This window comes from Ranitomeya variabilis, chromosome 1 (genome assembly GCF_051348905.1).
Source record: "Ranitomeya variabilis isolate aRanVar5 chromosome 1, aRanVar5.hap1, whole genome shotgun sequence".
Taxonomy (NCBI): domain Eukaryota; kingdom Metazoa; phylum Chordata; class Amphibia; order Anura; family Dendrobatidae; genus Ranitomeya; species Ranitomeya variabilis.
Genome location: NC_135232.1, coordinates 1,084,374,234 through 1,084,397,130, shown reverse-complemented (window position 1 = coordinate 1,084,397,130; position 22,897 = coordinate 1,084,374,234).

The following is a 22,897-nucleotide window of genomic DNA, read 5'->3' as shown; positions in this document are numbered from 1 at the left end:
AGGTAGTTCTGCCCATCATACATAAAGTAGTTATGCTTGAGTATGAAGTTCATATTATCCTCATACTATCCAGCAGCTATACCAAGTTGGCTGTATTTGATACCTGGCTTAATATAGCCAATCATTTAATGATGGATTAAGAGCATTAACATAGCACACAAGCCAACGTCAGATTAACTGCTTACTATCAGCAGATATATCAATCAGTAAGTACCATTAATTCATAGGTATTTTTCCTGCAATACACTATGGTCCCAATATATTCCCAGTACATCAAATCTTTACATTTTTTAGCCAGCCATCTTTAAGTCTCTCATCGAGATCCAGCATAATTCACACCAGCTGTTCTCCCAAACAGGTTTTTTCATCAATCCTTTCCTGTCATCGGAGTAAGTAATAAGAAAATATATTAAACAGACACGTATATTAGTACAATCTACTGTAAATATATCACTAATTGCAGCATCATTTTACTTGTTTCCACTTTTGGACATTACATCCTCTCACGTCACCAAGAGAAATTGCTAACCTTCTCCACAACAAGAGTAAGTACACTCTACTTTTTTGTCCTTTTAGACCAATTGGTACAACAGTAGCGCAGTGAATATTATTTATTTTATATTTCTCTTGGTTTAACAGGGTCAGACACAGCACCTGTTATTCACCAGCAGCAACTGTACACCTTTTTGTCCTCCCCTAGTGGTCAGCGCCAGTGTCTAGTAGTTTGAAGTAAATATTTACCGCACAGGAGTGCATGCAGCGCTGCTCTGGCGGACGCCACTAATCACCCTAACTAGGGCCAGGAAAGCGCACTACCTGCGCACGGCGCCGCTCTGGCAGTTGCTGATAACTGGATTTAGCAACTTGTGCAATTGTGCAGAATATCAGTGTCAGGAGCTAGGTAGCTCTACCATTCGCGAGCAGGCAACAACACTAGGGATGGGAATGATTCGGAGCTTTCATCCATCGACAGGCATTCATCCACACGCCACGCGAACCTTTTATAGCAGTAGTGCTCCGGGACCTTCCTGATGGTTCAACAGGACCTGAGCATGTAACCCGACCTCCAATGGGAGGTCGTCCTGTGCACATTCTCAGTGTGGGAAAAGCAGACTTAGTCCCTGAAATGCCTGCTCGCTGCTGAACAGTGCTGGCTACAAAGGCAGAGAATGGAAAGGTAGCAGTACCAAAGCGCACAATATCAGCTTAAGCCAGACGCTGGGATCGACATCTCTGCTGAGCAAGTTCCACTGTGGCTGAAGGAGAATGGGAGACCGCAGTGGACATGGCTCAAGATCCCCCTGTGCAGCAGTGGGAACTCGACACCTAACATTACCCTCCCTCATATGGCCCCGCCTCCTTGGGCCTTGCTACGTTCAAAGGCTGCAGCGAGCAGCGGAGCCCGAATGTGCTCCACAGGTTCCCAGGTTCTGTCCTCTGGGCTGTGACCCTTCCAGTCCACCAGATAGCACCTTTTGCCATGTACCACCTTGCACCCCAAGATAGAATTCACCTCGTACTCATCCGTGGATGAACCCGATGTCCCGGCAGATGACACGGTAGACGAGAGGATTAACCTGTTCCAGAACCTTGATGGGACCTAAGTAGCGAGGCGCAAACTTAGTGGACTCAACTTGCAGCCTGATATTGCAGGCAGAGAGCCACACTAAGGCTACTTTCACACATCAGGTTTTTTGTTTCAGGCAGAATCCAGCTAATGTTCCAAAAAAAGGATCCGTTGCAAGCAGTGAAAAAACTGATGCAACGGATCAGTTTTCTGCCGGATCCGGTTTTCTATTTTTATCATGGATTTACAGTGACTTCCTGGAGGGGGAGAGAGGGAGAGAGAGTGAGAGAGACCCCAGAATGGAAAATGTGCTTGATTTGCTTAGGAAATGCTTGTAAAACCGGATCCGGAGGCCGGATTCATCGTTTCACATGTCCGTTTCACACGTTTTTGGCCGGCTCCGTCACTGTGCGCTTTTTTCGCCGGAAATAAAAACATTCCTATGGACATTTTCTCCATCCGCCGGAACTTACTATTTGGGCGGATCCGGAAAAAACGGATGAAACGTCTGGCCATCAGGCGAAATCCGGCATTAGTACAACTGTATGACAAAAAAACGGATCCGGCGTTTGCCAGATTGTGCTTGAAACTGAAAACTGGATGTGTGAAAGTAGCCTAAGTCGCCAGGAGCAAAGGTCAGAGCAGGGCACTGATGTGCATCGGCAGAGACCCTCATTCTCTCCTTGGAGGCCCGGATGGCATCCTGTGTGCACTCAGGTGTCCCATGCTTCCACTGCCCAGTCTGCCACCCTAGAGTCAGCGGAAGACATGGGCATGGGCACAGGAACCCGCGGATGCTGGCCGTAATTATGGAGGAATGGAGTCTGCCCAGTGGAGTCGGCATTGTTCAAGGCCAACTCCGCCCACGGTAGCAGGGATGCCCAGTCATCCTGTCTGGCCGCGACAAAATGTCATAGGTATGTGACCAGGGTCTGGTTGGCCCTCTCTACCAACCCATTTGTCTCGGGATGGAATGCTGAAAAGAGATTCAGCTCAATACTAAGTAGGCGACAAAGCTCTCTCCAGAACCGAGACGCAAACTGGGGACAATCTTATCAGGCATACCGTGTAAGTGGAAGACATGTTTTACAAACAACGCCACCAAGGCCCGTGCAGAAGGTAACCATGGGAGAGGCACCAAATGCACCATTTTAGAGAAATGATCCGTAACTACCCAAATAACGATGCAGCTACGGGAATTGGGTAAGCCAACCACAAAGTCCATCCCAACCATCTCCCAGGGCCTATCAGCCAACTGTAGGGGGTAAAGTACCCCAGCAGGCCATTGTTGAGAAGAACTATTCTTGGTGCAGGAGACGCATGCCCGAATATAGCCTTCGACGTCACGAGCCACATGCGGCCACCAGTACGTCCTCGCCAGAAGCTCTGATGTCCTCTTGATCCCAAAATGTCCACCCACGCTGGACGAGTGAGCCCAAGAGAGAACCTCCAGTCACAAATTAGATGGCACAAAAGTCTTGCCCGGGGGCACAGACTCTAGCGACATCGGAGCCACAGCTCTCAGACTCTCGTAGAGGACAATTAGACTAGGCTCCTCCTGCTCTGATGACACCACAGAGCAGGGGAAAGCGTAGGCACGAAGCTTCTTCTCCCCGCATAGGAATTGAAGGATGAAGTGGAACCAGGGGAAGAACAGGGACCATCTAGCCTGGTGAGAATTTAGCCGCTGGGCTGTTTGCAAATACACCAAATTCTTGTGGTCAGTGTAAACATGGAAGGGAAAGCGAGCTCCCTCCAGGAGGTGTCTCCACTCTGAAAAGGCCAACTTCATAGCTAGCAACTCCCTGTCCTCGATGGAATAATTCCTCTCCACCGGAGTGAAGGTCTTGGAGTAGAAGTAGCAAGGATGCTTCCGACCTTGAGCGTCCTTTTGGAAGAGGACTAGTGATGAGCGAATATACTCGTTACTCGAGATTTCTCGAGCATGCTCGGGGGTCCTCCCAGTATTTTTTAGTGCTTGGAGATTTCGTTTTTCTTGCTGCAGCTGAATGCTTTACATCTGTTAGCCAGCATAAGTTCATGTGTGGATTCCCTAGCAACCAGGCAACCAGGCAAGGACTCCTGCTCAAACAGACACTTCTCCAACTTGGCATAGAGGGAGTTTTCCCATAGGAGGTCGAAGACTCTGAAAACATCTCTCTGGTCAGAATCTATATCTGGAGAGTAGATGAGAATATCATCCAGATAGACTACCACCAAGGTGGAGAGCATATCCAGGAAGATGTCATTCACAAAGCCTTGGAAGATGGCTGGGGCATTACAGATCCCAAAGGGCATCACCAGATACTCATAGTGCCCAACCCTGGTATTAAAAGCCATCTTCCATTCGTCCCCCCCATGGATGCAAATCAGGTTGTAAGCACCCCGCAGATCTAACTTAGTAAATACCCATGCCCCTTGTAGTCTATCAAAGAGCTCAGATATCAAAGGCAGAGGGTACTTATTCTTAACGGTGATGGCGTTAAGACCCCAGTAGTCAATACATGGATGCAATTCTCCGCTCTTCTTTTGTACAAAGAAGAACCCCGCCCCTGCAGGTGACACTGACTTTCTAATGAATCCTCTTGCCAGATTTTCCTGGATGTATAGTGACATTGCCTCCATCTCGAGGAGAGACATGGGATAGACTCATCCCAAAGGAGGCTCTGACCCAGGCAAGAGATCAATAGGACAGTCATAGGGGCAGTGAGGCGGAAGAGTCTCTGCAGCTCTCTTGGAGAATACGTCAGCATAAGACCGACCAATAGTATTTGGGGAGAGTGGTAAGATCTGCGGGTACCTCTGTTGTGGTAACCTGAATGCACTCCCTCAGACATCTGCCCTCACAAGATTTACTCCATCCCAGAATTCTCCCAGAGGACCACTCTCTATGTGGAAGTGGTAACGCAACCAAGGTATCCCTAGTAGAATCTCGTCTATTCCCTCAGTAATGACAAGAAGGGAAATGATCTCCTGATGGTATGGAGAAATGGATAATGTAAATGGGATAGTCTAGTGTGTAATTTGTGAGGGCAGTGTCGACCCATTCACCACTCTTACGGTAACTGGCTTGGCTAGCATAACCAGGGGTATTGCGTGCCGTTGGGCGAAGACTGAGGACATGAAACTTCCCTCCGCCCCGGAATCCACACAAAGCTCAACCATAAAAGTGGAAGGGCCAAAGGTAATTGTCCCCTTGAATGACAATTTGGAGGAAAACATCGCTGTGTCTAGTGAACCTCCTCCTACAGTTACTAGAAGCGGTCGTTTCCCCTGCCGCTTTGGCAATTTCTTGGTATAATGTCCTGACTGCTGGAAGACATTACAGAACATGAGAATTTGAGCTGCCTGAGTGTTGTGAATTAGACTTTTTTGGCTCCCTCTTGTGGTCACTAGTGATATGACTCTGGGATTGTCTTTCCTCAGTTTGGCACCCACTTGGGTCGTTAGTCCAGGGGTGTTGCTATATTAACTTCCTGAATTCTCAGTCTGGTGCCTGGCATCATTGTAATCAGTTCTTTCTGTTTGCTCCTGTCTGCTGATCCTGGTTCTTGCAAGATTAAGCTAAGTCTTGCTTCCTTGTTTTTTGGTTATTTGCATTGCTCTTATTTTTTGTCCAGCTTGTACTAAATGTGATTCCTGATTTTGCTGGAAGGTCTAGGGGGCTGGTATTCTCCCCCCGGGCCGTTAGACGGTTCGGGGGTTCTTGAATATCCAGCGTGGAAATTTTGACCGTATAAGTCATCTTACTATATTCTGCTATTAGTCAGTGGGCCTCTCTTTGCTAAATACCTAGTTCATTCTTACGTTTGTCTTTTCTTCTTACCTCACCGTTATTATTTGTTGGGGGCTTGTATCCAACTTTTGGGGTCTTTTCTCTGGAGGCAAGAAAGGTCTATCTTTTCCCTTCTAGGGTTAGTTAGTTCTCCGGCTGGCGCGAGACGTCTAGAACCAACGTAGGCACGTTCCCCGGCTGCTGCTATTTGTGGTGCTAGGATTAGATATACGGTCAGCCCAGTTACCACTGCCCTATGAGCTGGTTTTTTGTGTTTGCAGACTTGGTATTTATTTCTGAGACCCTCTGCCATTGGGGTCATAACAGTATGCCAGGCCAACATTGAATGTTTAATGCATTGCAGAAGTGGGATAATAAGAAAGGAAATTTTGAGTCTTTTTTTTTTTTTCCTCCCCTTTACCTCTGAGTGGCTTATGCTTGCTGCAGACATGAATGTCCAGACTTTGATTACAAGTGTGGATCAGCTTGCTGCTCGTGTGCAGAGCATACAAGATTTTGTTACCAGTAGTCCAATGTCTGAACCTAAAATACCTATTCCTGAACTGTTCTCTGGAGACCGATTTAAGTTTAGGAATTTCAGGAATAATTGCAAATTGTTTTTATCTCTGAGACCCCGTTCGTCTGGAGACTCAGCTCAGCAAGTTAAAATTGTTATCTCTTTCTTGCGGGGCGACCCTCAGGATTGGGCTTTCTCGCTAGCGCCAGGAGATCCGGCATTGGCGAATATTGATGCGTTGTTTCTGGCGCTCGGATTGCTTTACGAGGAACCCAATCTTGAAATTCAGGCAGAAAAAGCCTTGCTGGCTATTTCTCAGGGCCAGGATGAAGCTGAAGTGTATTGCCAAAAATTTCGGAAATGGTCCGTGCTTACTCAGTGGAATGAGTGTGCTCTGGCCGCAAATTTCAGAAATGGCCTTTCTGAAGCCATTAAGAATGTGATGGTGGGTTTCTCCATTCCTACAAGTCTGAATGATTCCATGGCGCTGGCTATTCAAATTGATCGGCGTTTGCGGGAGCACAAAACTGCTAATCCTCTGGTGGTGTTGTCTGAACAGACACCTGATTTAATGCAATTTGATAGAATTCAGACTAGAAATGAACGGAAAAATCATAGACGTCAGAATGGGTTGTGTTTTTACTGTGGTGATTCTACACATGTTATATCAGCATGCTCTAAACGCCTAACAAGGGTTGTTAGCCCTGTCGCCATTGGTAATTTGCAACCTAAATTTATTTTGTCTGTGACTTTAATTTGCTCATTGTCTTCCTACCCTGTTATGGCATTTGTGGATTCAGGTGCTGCCCTGAGTCTTATGGATCTGTCATTTGCCAGGCGCTGTGGTTTTGTTCTTGAGCCATTGGTAAATCCTATCCCTCTTAGAGGTATTGATGCTACGCCATTGGCGGAAAATAAACCGCAGTTTTGGACACAGGTAACCATGTGTATGACTCCTGAACATCGGGAGGTGATTCGTTTTCTTGTTCTGCATAAAATGCATGATTTGGTCGTTTTGGGTCTACCATGGTTACAGACTCATAATCCAGTCTTGGATTGGAAGGCAATGTCTGTGTCAAGTTGGGGCTGTCAGGGAATTCATGGTGATTCCCCGCCGGTGTCTATTGCTTCCTCTACTCCTTCGGAAGTTCCTGAGTATTTGTCTGATTTTCAGGATGTATTCAGCGAGTCCAGGTCCAGTGCTCTGCCTCCTCATAGGGACTGTGACTGCGCTATAGATTTGATTCCAGGTAGTAAATTTTCTAAGGGAAGACTATTTAATCTGTCTGTACCTGAGCATACAGCAATGCGTTCATATATCAAGGAATCTCTGGAGAAGGGGCATATCCGTCCATCCTCTTCCCCTCTTGGTGTGGGATTCTTTTTTGTGGCCAAGAAGGACGGATCTTTGAGACCTTGTATTGACTATCGGCTTCTGAATAAAATCACTGTTAAATTTCAGTATCCTTTGCCTCTGTTGTCGGACTTGTTTGCCCGGATTAAAGGTGCCAAGTGGTTCACCAAGATAGATCTTCGTGGTGCGTACAACCATGTGCGCATTAAGCAGGGAGATGAATGGAAAACTGCATTTAATACGCCCGAAGGTCATTTTGAGTACTTGGTGATGCCTTTTGGGCTCTCTAATGCTCCTTCAGTGTTTCAGTCCTTTATGCATGATATTTTCCGGAAGTATCTGGATAAATTTATGATTGTTTATCTGGATGATATGCTGGTTTTTTCTGATGATTGGGACTCGCATGTAGAGCAGGTCAGGATGGTGTTTCAGGTCTTGCGTGAGAATGCTTTGTTTGTTAAGGGCTTAAAGTGTCTCTTTTGAGTACAGAAGGTTCCCTTTTTGGGTTTTATTTTTTCCCCTTCTGCGGTGGAGATGGACCCAGTCAAGGTCCGAGCTATTCATGATTGGACTCAACCCACGTCAGTTAAGAGTCTTCAGAAGTTCTTGGGTTTTGCTAACTTCTACCGTCGTTTTATCGCTAATTTTTCTAGCGCTGTTAAACCTTTGACGGATATGACCAAGAAAGGTTCTGATGTTGCTAACTGGGCTCCTGCAGCCGTGGAAGCTTTCCAAGAGTTGAAGCGCCGGTTTACTTCAGCGCCTGTTTTGTGCCAGCCTGATGTCTCACTTCCCTTTCAGGTTGAAGTGGATGCTTCTGAGATTGGGGCAGGGGCCGTTTTGTCGCAGAGAGGCCCTGGTTGCTCTGTTATGAGACCATGTGCTTTTTTCTCTAGGAAGTTTTCGCCTGCTGAGCGGAATTATGATGTTGGCAATCGGGAGTTGCTGGCCATGAAGTGGGCATTTGAGGAGTGGCGTCATTGGCTCGAGGGTGCTAAGCATCGTGTGGTGGTCTTGACTGATCACAAAAATCTGATGTATCTCGAGTCTGCTAAACGCCTGAATTCTAGACAGGCCCGTTGGTCATTGTTTTTCTCCCGTTTTGACTTTGTGGTCTCGTATTTACCAGGTTCAAAGAATGTGAAGGCTGATGCTCTTTCAAGGAGCTTTGTGCCTGACTCTCCTGGAGTCGCAGAACCAGTTGGTATTCTTAAAGAGGGAGTAATCTTGTCAGCCATTTCTCCGGATTTGCGACGTGTGTTGCAGAGATTTCAGGCTGGTAGACCTGACTCTTGTCCACCTGACAGACTGTTTGTTCCTGATAAGTGGACCAGCAGAGTCATTTCCGAGGTTCATTCCTCGGTGTTGGCAGGGCATCCGGGAATTTTTGGCACCAGAGATTTGGTGGCTAGGTCCTTTTGGTGGCCTTCCTTGTCACGGGATGTGCGGTCATTTGTGCAGTCCTGTGGGACTTGTGCTCGAGCTAAGCCTTGCTGTTCTCGTGCCAGCGGGTTGCTCTTGCCCTTGCCTGTCCCGAAGAGGCCTTGGACACACATTTCCATGGATTTCATTTCAGATCTTCCGGTGTCTCAGGGCATGTCTGTCATCTGGGTGGTATGTGATCGCTTTTCCAAGATGGTCCATTTGGTATCTTTGCCTAAGCTGCCTTCCTCTTCCGATCTGGTTCCTTTGTTCTTTCAGAATGTGGTTTGTTTACACGGCATTCCTGAGAATATCATGTCTGACAGAGGATCCCAGTTTGTTTCCAGGTTCTGGCGATCCTTTTGTGCTAAGATGGGCATTGATTTGTCGTTTTCGTCTGCCTTTCATCCTCAGACTAATGGACAAACGGAACGAACTAATCAGACTCTGGAGGCTTATTTGAGGTGTTTTGTTTCTGCAGATCAGGATGATTGGGTGACCTTCTTGCCGTTGGCTGAGTTTGCCCTTAATAATCGGGCTAGTTCCGCTACTTTGGTTTCGCCATTTTTCTGCAACTCTGGTTTCCATCCTCGTTTTTCCTCGGGACATGTGGAGCCTTCTGACTGTCCTGGGGTAGCTTCTGTGGTGGATAGGTTGCAGCAGATTTGGAATCATGTGGTGGACAACTTAAAGTTGTCACAGGAGAAGGCTCAGCGTTTTGCCAACTGCCGCCGCGGTGTGGGTCACCGACTTCGTGTTGGGGATTTGGTATGGCTGTCTTCTCGATTTGTTCCTATGAAGGTCTCCTCTCCTAAATTTAAGCCTCGCTTCATCGGTCCTTACAAGATATTGGAAATCCTTAATCCTGTGTCCTTTCGCTTGGATCTTCCGGTGTCGTTTGCCATTCACAACGTGTTCCATAGGTCTTTGTTGCGGCGGTACGTTGTACCTGTGGTTCCTTCTGTTGAGCCTCCTGCTCCGGTGTTGGTTGAGGGCAAGTTGGAGTACGTGGTGGAGAAGATCTTGGATTCTCGTCTCTCCAGGCGGAGGCTTCAGTATCTGGTAAAGTGGAAGGGCTATGGTCAGGAGGATAATTCCTGGGTGGTTGCCTCTGATGTGCATGCGGCCGATTTAGTTCGGGCCTTTCACGCTGCTCATCTTGATCGCCCTGGTGGTCTTGGTGAGGGTTCGGTGACCCCTCCTTAAAGGGGGGGTACTGTTGTGAATTAGACTTTTTTGGCTCCCTCTTGTGGTCACTAGTGATATGACTCTGGGATTGTCTTTCCTCAGTTTGGCACCCACCTTGATCGTTAGTCCAGGGGTGTTGCTATATTAACTTCGTGAATTCTCAGTCTGGTGGCTGGCATCGTTGTAATCAGTTCTTTCTGTTTGCTCCTGTCTGCTGATCCTGGTTCTTGCAAAATTAAGCTAAGTCTTGCTTCCTTGTTATTTGGTTATTTGCATTGCTCTTATTTTTTGTCCAGCTTGTACTAAATGTGATTCCTGATTTTGCTGGAAGCTCTAGGGGGCTGGTATTCTCCCCCCGGGCCGTTAGACGGTTCGGGGGTTCTTGAATATCCAGCGTGGAAATTTTGATAGGGTTTTTGCTGACCGTATAAGTCATCTTACTATATTCTGCTATTAGTCAGTGGGCCTCTCTTTGCTAAATACCTAGTTCATTCTTACGTTTGTCTTTTCTTCTTACCTCACCGTTATTATTTGTTGGGGGCTTGTATCCAACTTTTGGGGTCTTTTCTCTGGAGGCAAGAAAGGTCTATCTTTTCCCTTCTAGGGTTAGTTAGTTCTCCGGCTGGCGCGAGACGTCTAGAACCAACGTAGGCACGTTCCCAGGCTGCTGCTATTTGTGGTGCTAGGATTAGATATACGGTCAGCCCAGTTACCACTGCCCTATGAGCTGGTTTTTTGTATTTGCAGACTTGGTATTTATTTCTGAGACCCTCTGCCATTGGGGTCATAACACCTGAGACTTAGGACTAGCTCAAGAAACCTCCATGGCCTCATAGGGCTCAGACACTTGAACAGGGGACTCCAGAGGCTTGGTGAAGGTAGGTGCCAGCCGAAACCTCTGCCTACACTGGGCTCTCTCCAACCCCCGCTCGTGAAAACTGAGGTCAATGCGATTGGATATGGCTATCAGCTCTTCCAGTGTGGCAGGAATCTCCCTAGTGGCCAAGGCGTCCTTCACATGGTCAGCCAGTAATTTCCAGAACACAAGGATAAGGACTTTATCTGTCCACTCCAGCTCAGATGCCAAGGTCCGGAAGTGAACGGAAAAATGACAGACCATGGTGAACCCTGCGTCAAAGCCAGCAGTTGGAGCGCAGAATCATGGGTGACACGAGGTCCCTAAAAGACCTGTTTCAGAGAGTCCAGAAACCTAGGAGCACTCTGCACCACATGATCGTCATGCTCTCACTCCAACGCCCTACCTGACAACAGGGATACAATAAATCCCACCTTCGCCCGCTCCATGGGAAAACGTGCAGCCAGGAGCTCGAGGTGTATGGCACACTGACTCACAAATCCCCGACACAGCTAACTGTCACCAGTAAACTTATCAGGTAGCGGGAGACGGGATAAGTTCGGAGCAGGGGTGGCAGTGGACAAACTAGCTGCAGCTATGCTAGCAGCCTGAACAGCGACCGCGGTAACATCCACAGCCGAGGTTGTGTGCTCAAGAGCCGCCAACCTACCCTGCAGCTGCTGGATGTACAGGTGTAGATGCTGTTTGTCTGCCATTACAAGCCAGACCCTGGTGCTAGTGTAATGTTAGCACTGGTGGAACGCACCAAATAATAATTAGAGATGATATAAGGTGCGTTCGCAGTCCGGAGTCCATTGTGCAGCTAAGACATCTGCTGCTTGGTAATGACAGACTATATGGTGGTATAATGTGAGTACACAGAGTACACACATGGGTTAGCTTCACCTGGTATGAAGGAAGCGAACTCTGTTGCGTCTCAGGGCCACGATACTGCACAGAGAGCGCAAGCAAGGCAACACAGAACTCTGCCCCAAGACTCAGGGCAAGAGTCCCTCTAGATCTCTTGTGCTCGACACTGCTACTGCGGTGCCAGGGAAACTACTGAAGTAAATATTTACCGCACAGGAGTGCATGCAGCGCCGCTCTGGCGGATGCCACTAACCACCCTAACTAGGGCCAGGAAAGCACACTCTCTGCGCATGGCACTGCTCTAGCGGTCGCTGCTTACTGGATTCAGCAACTTGTGCAATTGTGCAGGATAGCACTGTCAGGTGCTAGGTAGCTCTACCATTCGCGAACAGGAAACAACACTAGGGATGGGAATGATTCGGAGCTTTCATCCATCGACAGGCATTCATCCACACGCCACGCGAACCTTTTATAGCAGTAGCGCTCCGGGACCTTCCTGATGGTTCAACAGGACCTGAGCATGTAACCCGACCTCCAATGGGAGGTCGTCCTGTGCACATTCTCAGTGTGGGAAAAGCAGACTTAGTCCCTGAAATGCCTGCTCGCTGCTGAACAGTGCTGGCTACAAAGGCAGAGAATGGAAAGGTAGCAGTACCAAAGTGCACAATATCAGCTTAAGCCAGACGCTGGGATCGACATCTCTGCTGAGCAAGTTCCACTGTGGCTGAAGGAGAATGGGAGACCGCAGTGGACATGGTTCGAGATCCCCCTGTGCAGCAGCGGGAACTCGACACCTAACATTACCCTCCCTCATATGGCCCCGCCTCCTTGGGCCTTGCTACGTTCAAAGGCTGCAGCGAGCAGCGGAGCCTGAATGTGCTTCCCAGGTTCTGCCCTCTGGGCTGTGACCCTTCCAGTCCACCAGATAGCACCTTTTGCCATGTACCACCTTGCACCCCAAGATAGAATTCACCTCGTACTCATCCGTGGACGAATCCGATGTCCCGGCAGATGACACGGTAGACGAGAGGATTAACCTGTTCCAGAACCTTGATGGGACCTAAGTAGCGAGGCGCAAACTTAGTGGATTCAACTTGCAGCCTGATATTGCAGGCAGAGAGCCACACTAAGGCTACTTTCACACATCAGGTTTTTTGTTTCAGGCAGAATCCAGCTAATGTTCCAAAAAACGGATCCGTTGCAAGCAGTGAAAAAACTGATGCAACGGATCAGTTTTCTGCCGGATCCGGTTTTCTATTTTTATCATGGATTTACAGTGACTTCCTGGAGGGGGAGAGAGGGAGAGAGAGTGAGAGAGACCCCAGAATGGAAAATGTGCTTGATTTGCTTAGGAAATGCTTGTAAAACCGGATCCGGAGGCCGGATTCATCGTTTCACATGTCCGTTTCACACGTTTTTGGCCGGCTCCGTCATTGTGCGCTTTTTTCGCCGGACAAAAAAACGTTCCTATGGACATTTTCTCCATCCGCCGGAACTTACTATTTGGGCGGATCCGGAAAAAACGGATGAAACGTCTGGCCATCAGGCGAAATCCGGCATTAGTACAACTCTATGACAAAAAAACGGATCCGGCGTTTGCCAGATTGTGCTTGAAACTGAAAACTGGATGTGTGAAAGTAGCCTAAGTCGCCAGGAGCAAAGGTCGGAGCAGGGCACCGATGTGCATCGGCAGAGACCCTCATTCTCTCCTTGGAGGCCCGGATGGCATCCTGTGTGCACTCAGGTGTCCCATGCTTCCACTGCCCAGTCTGCCACCCTAGAGTCAGCGGAAGACATGGGCATGGGCACAGGAACCCGCGGATGCTGGCCGTAATTATGGAGGAATGGAGTCTGCCCAGTGGAGTCGGCTACGGCATTGTTCAAGGCCAACTCCGCCCACGGTAGCAGGGATGCCCAGTCATCCTGTCTGGCCGCGACAAAATGTCATAGGTATGTGACCAGGGTCTGGTTGGCCCTCTCTACCAACCCATTTGTCTCGGGATGGAATGCTGAAAAGAGATTCAGCTCAATACTAAGTAGGTGACAAAGCTCTCTCCAGAACCGAGACGCAAACTGGGGACAATCTTATCAGGCATACCGTGTAAGTGGAAGACATGTTTTACAAACAACGCCACCAAGGCCCGTGCAGAAGGTAACCATGGGAGAGGCACCAAATGCACCATTTTAGAGAAATGATCCGTAACTACCCAAATAACGATGCAGCTACGGGAATTGGGTAAGCCAACCACAAAGTCCATCCCGACCATCTCCCAGGGCCTATCAGCCAACTGTAGGGGGTAAAGTAACCCAGCAGGCCATTGTCGAGAAGACCTATTCTTGGTGCAGGAGACGCATGCCCGAATATGGCCTTCGACGTCACGAGCCACATGCGGCCACCAGTACGTCCTCGCCAGAAGCTCTGATGTCCTCTTGATCCCAAAATGTCCACCCACGCTGGACGAGTGAGCCCAAGAGAGAACCTCCAGTCACAAATTAGATGGCACAAAAGTCTTGCCCGGGGGCACAGACTCTAGCGACATCGGAGCCACAGCTCTCAGACTCTCGTAGAGGACAATTAGACTAGGCTCCTCCTGCTCTGATGACACCACAGAGCAGGGGAAAGCGTAGGCACGAAGCTTCTTCTCCCCACATAGGAATTGAAGGATGAAGTGGAACCAGGAGAAGAACAGGGACCATCTAGCCTGGTGAGAATTTAGCCGCTGGGCTGTTTGCAAATACACCAAATTCTTGTGGTCAGTGTAAACATGGAAGGGAAAGCGAGCTCCCTCCAGGAGGTGTCTCCACTCTGAAAAGGCCAACTTCATAGCTAGCAACTCCCTGTCCCCGATGGAATAATTCCTCTCCACCGGAGTGAAGGTCTTGGAGTAGAAGTAGCAAGGATGCTTCCGACCTTGAGCGTCCTTTTGGAAGAGGACTAGTGATGAGCGAATATACTCGTTACTCGAGATTTCTCGAGCATGCTCGGGGGTCCTCCGAGTATTTTTTAGTGCTTGGAGATTTCGTTTTTCTTGCTGCAGCTGAATGCTTTACATCTGTTAGCCAGCATAAGTTCATGTGTGGATTCCCTAGCAACCAGGCAACCAGGCAAGGACTCCTGCTCAAACAGACACTTCTCCAACTTGGCATAGAGGGAGTTTGCCCATAGGAGGTCGAAGACTCTGAAAACATCTCTCTGGTCAGAATCTATATCTGGAGAGTAGATGAGAATATCATCCAGATAGACTACCACCAAGGTGGAGAGCATATCCAGGAAGATGTCATTCACAAAGCCTTGGAAGATGGCTGGGGCATTACAGATCCCAAAGGGCATCACCAGATACTCATAGTGCCCAACCCTGGTATTAAAAGCCATCTTCCATTCGTCCCCCCCATGGATGCAAATTAGGTTGTAAGCACCCCGCAGATCTAACTTAGTAAATACCCATGCCCCTTGTAGTCTATCAAAGAGCTCAGATATCAAAGGCAGAGGGTACTTATTCTTAACGGTGATGGTGTTAAGACCCCAGTAGTCAATACATGGATGCAATTCTCCGCTCTTCTTTTATACAAAGAAGAACCCCGCCCCTGCAGGTGACACTGACTTTCTAATGAATCCTCTTGCCAGATTTTCCTGGATGTATAGTGACATTGCCTCCATCTCGAGGAGAGACAGGGGATAGACTCATCCCGAGGGAGGCTCTGACCCAGGCAAGAGATCAATAGGACAGTCATAGGGGCAGTGAGGTGGAAGAGTCTCTGCAGCTCTCTTGGAGAATACGTCAGCATAAGACCGACCAATAGTATTTGGGGAGCGTGGTAAGATCTGCGGGTACCTCTGTTGTGGTAACCTGAATGCACTCCCTCAGACATCTGCCCTCACAAGATTTACTCCATCCCAGAATTCTCCCAGAGGACCACTCTCTATGTGGAAGTGGTAACGCAACCAAGGTATCCCTAGTAGAATCTCGTCTATTCCCTCAGGAATGACAAGAAGGGAAATGATCTCCTGATGGTATGGAGAAATGGATAATGTAAATGGGATAGTCTAGTGTGTAATTTGTGAGGGCAGTGTCGACCCATTCACCACTCTCACTGGCTTGGCTAGCATAACCAGGGGTATTGCGTGCCGTTGGGCGAAGACTGAGGACATGAAACTTCCCTCCGCCCCGGAATCCACACAAAGCTCAACCATAAAAGTGGAAGGGCCAAAGGTAATTGTCCCCTTGAATGACAATTTGGAGGAAAACATCGCTGTGTCTACTGAACCTCCTCCTACAGTTACTAGAAGCGGTCGTTTCCCCTGCCGCTTTGGCAATTTCTTGGTATAATGTCCTGACTGCTGGAAGACATTACAGACCATGAGAATTTGAGCTGCCTGAGACTTAGGACTAGCTCAAGAAACCTCCATGGCCTCATAGGGCTCAGACACTTGAACAGGGGACTCCAGAGGCTTGGTGAAGGTAGGTGCCAGCCGAAACCTCTGCCTACACTGGGCTCTCTCCAACCCCCGCTCGTGAAAACTGGGGTCAATGCGATTGGATATGGCTATCAGCTCTTCCAGTGTGGCAGGAATCTCCCTAGTGGCCAAGGCGTCCTTCACATGGTCAGCCAGTAATTTCCAGAACACAAGGATAAGGACTTTATCCGTCCACTCCAGCTCAGATGCCAAGGTCCGGAAGTGAACGGAAAAATGACAGACCATGGTGAACCCTGCGTCAAAGCCAGCAGTTGGAGCGCAGAATCATGGGTGACACGAGGTCTCTAAAAGACCTGTTTCAGAGAGTCCAGAAACCTAGGAGCACTCTGCACCACATGATCGTCATGCTCTCACTCCAACGCCCTACCTGACAACAGGGATACAATAAATCCCACCTTCGCCCGCTCCATGGGAAAACGTGCAGCCAGGAGCTCGAGGTGTATGGCACACTGACTCACAAATCCCCGACACAGCTAACTGTCACCAGTAAACTTATCAGGTAGCGGGAGACGCGATAAGTTCGGAGCAGGGGTGGCAGTGGACAAACTAGCTGCAGCTATGCTAGCAGCCTGAACAGCGACCGCGGTAACATCCACAGCCGAGGTTGTATGCTCAAGAGCCGCCAACCTACCCTGCAGCTGCTGGATTTACAGGTGTAGACGCTGTTTGTCTGCCATTACAAGCCAGACCCTGGTGCTAATGTAATGTTAGCACTTGTGGAACGCATCAAATAATAATTAGAGATGATATAAGGTGCGTTCGCAGTCCGGGGTCCATTGTGCAGCTAAGACATCTGCTGCTTGGTAATGACAGACTATATGGTGGTATAATGTGAGTACACAGAGTACACACATGGGTTAGCTTCACCTGGTATGAAGGAAGCGAACCCTGTTGCGTCTCAGGGCCACGATACTGCACAGAGAGCGCAAGCAAGGCAACACAGAACTCTGCCCCAAGACTCAGGGCAAGAGTCCCTCTAGATCTCTTGTGCTCGACACTGCTACTGCGGTGCCAGGGAAACTACTGAAGTAAATATTTACCGCACAGGAGTGCATGCAGCGCCGCTCTGGCGGATGCCACTAACCACCCTAACTAGGGCCAGGAAAGCACACTCTCTGCGCATGGCACTGCTCTAGCGGTCGCTGCTTACTGGATTCAGCAACTTGTGCAATTGTGCAGGATAGCACTGTCGGGTGCTAGGTATCTCTACCATTCGCGAACAGGCAACAACACTAGGGATGGGAATGATTCGGAGCTTTCATCCATCGACAGGCATTCATCCACACATTTACACTAGCACATGGCCGAGCGGCCATGCAAACCTTTTATAGCAGTAGCACTCTGGGACCTTCCTAATGGTCCAATAGGAGCAGCAACAGGACCTGAGCATGTGACCCCCCGACCTCCAATGGGAGGTCGTCCCGTGGGCATGCTCAGTGTAGGAAAAGCAGGACTTCGTCCCTGAAACGCCTGCTCGCTGCTGAACAGTGCTGGCTACAAAGGCAGAGAATGGAAAGGTAACAGTACCCAAGTGCACAGTATCAGCTTGAGCCGGATACTGGGAACGACATCTCTACTGAGCAGGTTCCACTGCGGCTGGAGGAGAATGGGAGACCGCAGTGGACATGGTTCGAGATTCCCCCTGTGCAGTGGCGGGAACTTGACACCTAACAATCGTGTTCGGGAGAAATTGTGCAATAATTTTTGGGGTCGTTTACCTGACAAATTTACAGCAAATACAAAAATTACATTTTTAAAGCTACAATCTCACTTTTCCTTGTTTCAATGTTATAATATTCGATGAATTCCTTAAGAGGTCTAGTTTGCAAAATGGGGTCTGCTGTTTTCACATGTCATGAGGCTCTTCAAATGCTGCATAACATTCACAATCTATCCCAGGCAAATAACGCTCTTTCCTTTTCTACCCTTGCCATATTCCCAAGTGGGATTTTCACTGTTTAGGCACATCAGAGGCTCTCCAAATGCAACCATTCCATCAAAGTCTGCATTCCAAAATGTTACTCCTTCCTTTCCAAGACCTGCTGTAATTTTCCTTCACATCTGGTGTATTCAGGAAACATTGCACAGCAAATTTTTTTGGGAAAATTTTCTCCTGTTGCACTTGTGAAAATAAAAAAATAAAATGTTGCTAAAAGTAAATTTTTTTGTGGTTAAAATGTGATTTTTTAATTTTCTGTGAAGCACCTGGTGGGGATCAAGGCACTCACCACACATCTAGATACATTCCTTTAGTGGTCTAGTTTCTGAAATGGGGTCACTTATGGGGGGTTTCAGTGTTTAAGAACATCAGATTCCAGCCATTTTTGTGTTTAAAAAGTCAAACTGTGCTGCTTTCCTTCTGAGACATGCCATGGGCACAAATAGTAGTATTCCCCACATATAATAATAATCACAATCTTTATTTTTATATAGCACTAACATATTCTGCAGCGCTTTACAGTTTGCACACATTATCATCACTGTCCTCGATGGGGCTCACAATCTAAATTCCCTATCAGTATGTCTTTGGAATGTGGGAGGAAGCCGGAGTGCCTGGAGGAAACCCATGCAAACACGGAGAGAACATACAAACTCTTTGCAGTTGTTGTCCTTGGTGGGGTTTGAGCCCAGGACTCCAGAGCTGCAGGGCTGCAAGGCTGCAGTGATAACCACTGCGCCACCGTGCCGCCCCTTGAGGAATCGGCGTATGCAGGAAAAATTGCACAACAAATTTTGGTGTCTATTTTCTCCTGTTGCCCTCTTGAAAATAACAAGTTTGGAGCTAAAGTAAAATTTTTGTGAAAAAAGTTTAATGTTCATTTTTTCTTTACACATTGATTTCATTACTGTGAAGAACCTGGAGAGTTAATAAACTTCTTGATATGGTTTTGAGTACTTGGAGAGCTGCAGTTTTTAGAATGGTGTCAATTTTTTTTTCTGTCATATAGGCCCCCCAAAGTCACTTCAAATATGCTGATAAACTTTTAACCCTTCTTTCTTCCTAGCAAAAAAAAATGTTTTAAAAATTATGCATATGCAAAGTAGATATATGGAAATGTTAATTATTAACTATTTGTGTAACATAGCTTTGTGATTGAAGGGCATAAGTATTGAAAGTTTGAAAATTGCTAAATTTTAGAAATTTTCAGCCAAATTTCCAATTTTTTTTACAAATAAACTCAAGACACAAATTTTGCAACTATTATAAAGTACAATATGTCACAAAAAAACAAACTCAAAATCAGTGGGATCTGTTGAAATGTTCCAGAGTTAGTACCACATAAAGTGGCACTGGTTAGGCCGGGGTCACACTAGAGAGGAATACGGATGAGCGAGAGGCGCAAAAACAACGCATTGCACACGGACCAATGTTTCTCTATGGGCAGCTCCCATCAGCCGTTTATTTCTCGGTCGTATTTTATGGGCTGAGAAAATTGCAGCATGCTCTGTTTGTCAGCGTATTGCGCAAAAAAATCTGCCAATGAAATTCTAAGGGGGCGAGATAAAATACGGATTACACACGGATCATGCGTGTGACTTGCGAGAAATACGCAGCTGTGTTCTATAGAAAAGCTGGTAATTCAGTGCGGTTTACAGTAAAATCACACTGACAGAATAGAATAGGTAGAATAAATGTGTACACATAGAATAGGTATACAGTATATATATATATATATATATATATATATATATGCGACACACACATATCTATATTTATATTTAATACAGAGCTAGATAGTATAAAAGCCGGTAATTCAATTGCCTGCTTTTGCTATCTCCTTATCAAACCCGACAGGATGTGAGACAAGGTTTACATACAGTAAACCATTTCATATCCCTTATATTTTTACATATTCCTCACTAATAATGTTAGAAGTGTCTGTGTTTAAAATTTGGGAGCTCTAGGTGTTAAAATAACAGGTTAAATCACGGAAAAACCTGGTGTGGGCTCCCGCACAATTTTCTCCGACAAAGTGGGAAAGCCAGTGACTGAGTGCAGATATTAATAGCCTAGAGAGGGACCATGGTTATTGGCCCCCCCTGGCTAAAAACATCTGCCCCCAGCCACCCCAGAAAAGGCTACTCTCACATTAGCGTCGTTCGACGCACGTCGCAATGCGTCGTTATGTAGAAAAAACGCATCCTGCAAAGTTGCCCGCAGTATGCGTTTTTTCTCCATAGACTTTCACTAGCGACGCATTGCGACGGAGTGCCACAAGTCGGAACCGTCGTGCGACGGTTGCATCGTGTTTTGGCAGACCATCGGCACAAAAAAAGTAACATGTAACTTTTTTTGCGCGTCGTGACCACCATTTTGAACCGCGCATGCACGGCTGAAACTTTGCCCCCTTCCCCCGGACATTACAATGGGTCAGCAGAAGCATCGTAAGACTGCTTCCGCTGCCCACGTCGGGCATTACTTTCACAACGCGCGTCGGCACGTCGGGCCGACGCATAGCGACGGCCCCATGCCGACGCTAGTGTGAAAGAAGCCAAAGGCACATCTGTAAGATGCGCCTATTCTGGCACTTAGCCTCTCTCTTCCCACTCCTGAGTAGCAGTGGGATATGGGGTAATAAAGGGTTAATGTCACCTTGCTAATGTAAGGTGACATTAAGCTAGGTTAATAATGGAGAGATGTCAATAAGACACCTATCCATTATTAATCCAATAGTACTAAAAGGGTTAAATAAACACACACATTTGAATAAATTATTTTAATGAAATAAATACACATGGGGTTTTAATATCTTTATTGTACTCTCAATCCAACTGACAACCCTTGATCTTCTGAAAAAAATGGAAAAATAAAAAAACACTAATATCCCATACCTGTCCACCGTACAGTCATGTCCCACGATGTAAATCCATCTGAAGGGGTTTAAAATTTTTACAATCAGAAGCGCTGCTAATGCAGCTGCCCCTGTCTGTGAAAACTGGGGAATTAATGGAATGCAGCTTCGCTGACTTGTGGCACTGCGCCCCCTGGTGGCATAAACTCATATGAACTCTAGCGTGGGAGTTTTTCTGAATATTTTCTCACGCTAGAGTTCATATGAGTTTATGCCACCAGGGGGCGCAGCATCGCAAGTCAAGGAAGCTGCATTCCATTCATTCCCCAGTTTTTACAGACAGGGGCAGCTGCATTAGCAGGCTCCTGGTTGTACATTTATTTAATCCCTTCAGATTGATTTACATCGTGGGACATGACTGTATGGCGGACAGGTATGGGATATTGGTGTTTTTTTATTTTTCCATTTTTTTCAGAAGATCGAGGGTCATCAGTTGGATTGAGAGTACAATAAAGATATTAAAACCCCATGTGTATTTATTTCATTAAAAAAGTTTATTCATAATGTGTGTGTGTTTATTTAACCCTTTATTACTATTGGATTAATAATGGATAGGTGTCTTATTGACATCTCTCCATTATTAACCAGGCTTAATATCACCTTACATTAGCAAGGTGACATTAACCCTTTATTACCCCATATCCCACTGCTACTCAGGAGTGGGAAGAGAGTGGCTAAGTGCCAGATTAGGCGCATCTTACAGATGCGCCTTTTCTGGGGTGGCGGAGGGCAGATGTTTTTAGCCATGAGGGGCCAATAACCTAGGCTATTAATATCTGCCCTCAGTCACTGGCTTTCCCACTCTGGCGGAGAAAATACTGTGGGAGCCCACGCCAGTTTTTTCTGTGATTTAACCCTTTACTTTAACACCTAGAGCTCCCAAATTTTACACACAAACACTTCTAACATTATTAGTGAGGAATATGTATAAATATAAGGGATATTAAATTGTTTACTGTATGTAAACCATGTCTCATATCCTGTCGGGTTTGAGAAGGAGATAGCAAAAGCCGGCAATTGAATTATCGACTTTTCTGCTTTCTAGCTCTGTATAAAAAATAAATATATATACCGTAAATACTCGAGTATAAGTCGAGAATTTTAGACCATTTTTTAGGTTGAAATTGCACCTCTCAGCTTATACTCAAGTCATTCCCAGGGGTCAGCAGGGGAGGGGGAGTCGCTGCTGTCTAATAATACTCACCTGCTCCTGGCGCGGTCCCTATACATCCCTGGTTCTCCGGGCACCGCCAGCTTCTTCCTGTATTGAGCGGTCACATGGTACCGCTCATTACAGTAATGAATATGGACCCGACTCCACTCCCATAGGGGTGGAGCGACATATTCATTACTATAATGAGCGGTACCATGTGACCGCTCAAAACAGGAAGAAGCTGTCAGCACCTGGAGAACCAGGGACCTGCAGGGACCGCGCCAGGAGCAGGTGAGTATAACAGGGGCATATTCACCTGTCCCACATTCCACCATCGGCACCGCTCCGTCTTCTGCATCCTATGCAGTGACGCTCAGGTCAGAGGGCACAATGACGCAATTAGTGTGCGCGCCGCCCTCTGCCTGAACAGTCAGTGCAGAGGATGCGGAAGACATAGTAACATAGTAACATAGTTATTAAGGTTGAAGGAAGACTTTAAGTCCATCTAGTTCAACCCAAGACACAGCGGCGCTGACGGTGGAATGGGAAAGGTCAGTATAGCAAGTGCCGTGGGCCTGAGCAACGAGAGGTGAGTGTGTGATTTATTTTTTTATCGCAGCAACAGCATATGGGGCAAGTATCTCTATGGAGCATCTTATGAGGCCATGTGCAGCGTTATATGGGGCAAATATTTCTATGGAGCATCTTATGTGGTCATGTGCAGCATTATATGGGGACAAATATCTCTATGGAGCATCTTATGGGGCCATGTGCAGAGTTATATGGGGCAAATATTTATACGGAGCATTGTATGGGGCCATGTGCAGCGTTATATGGGGCAAATATTTCTGTGGAGCATCTTATG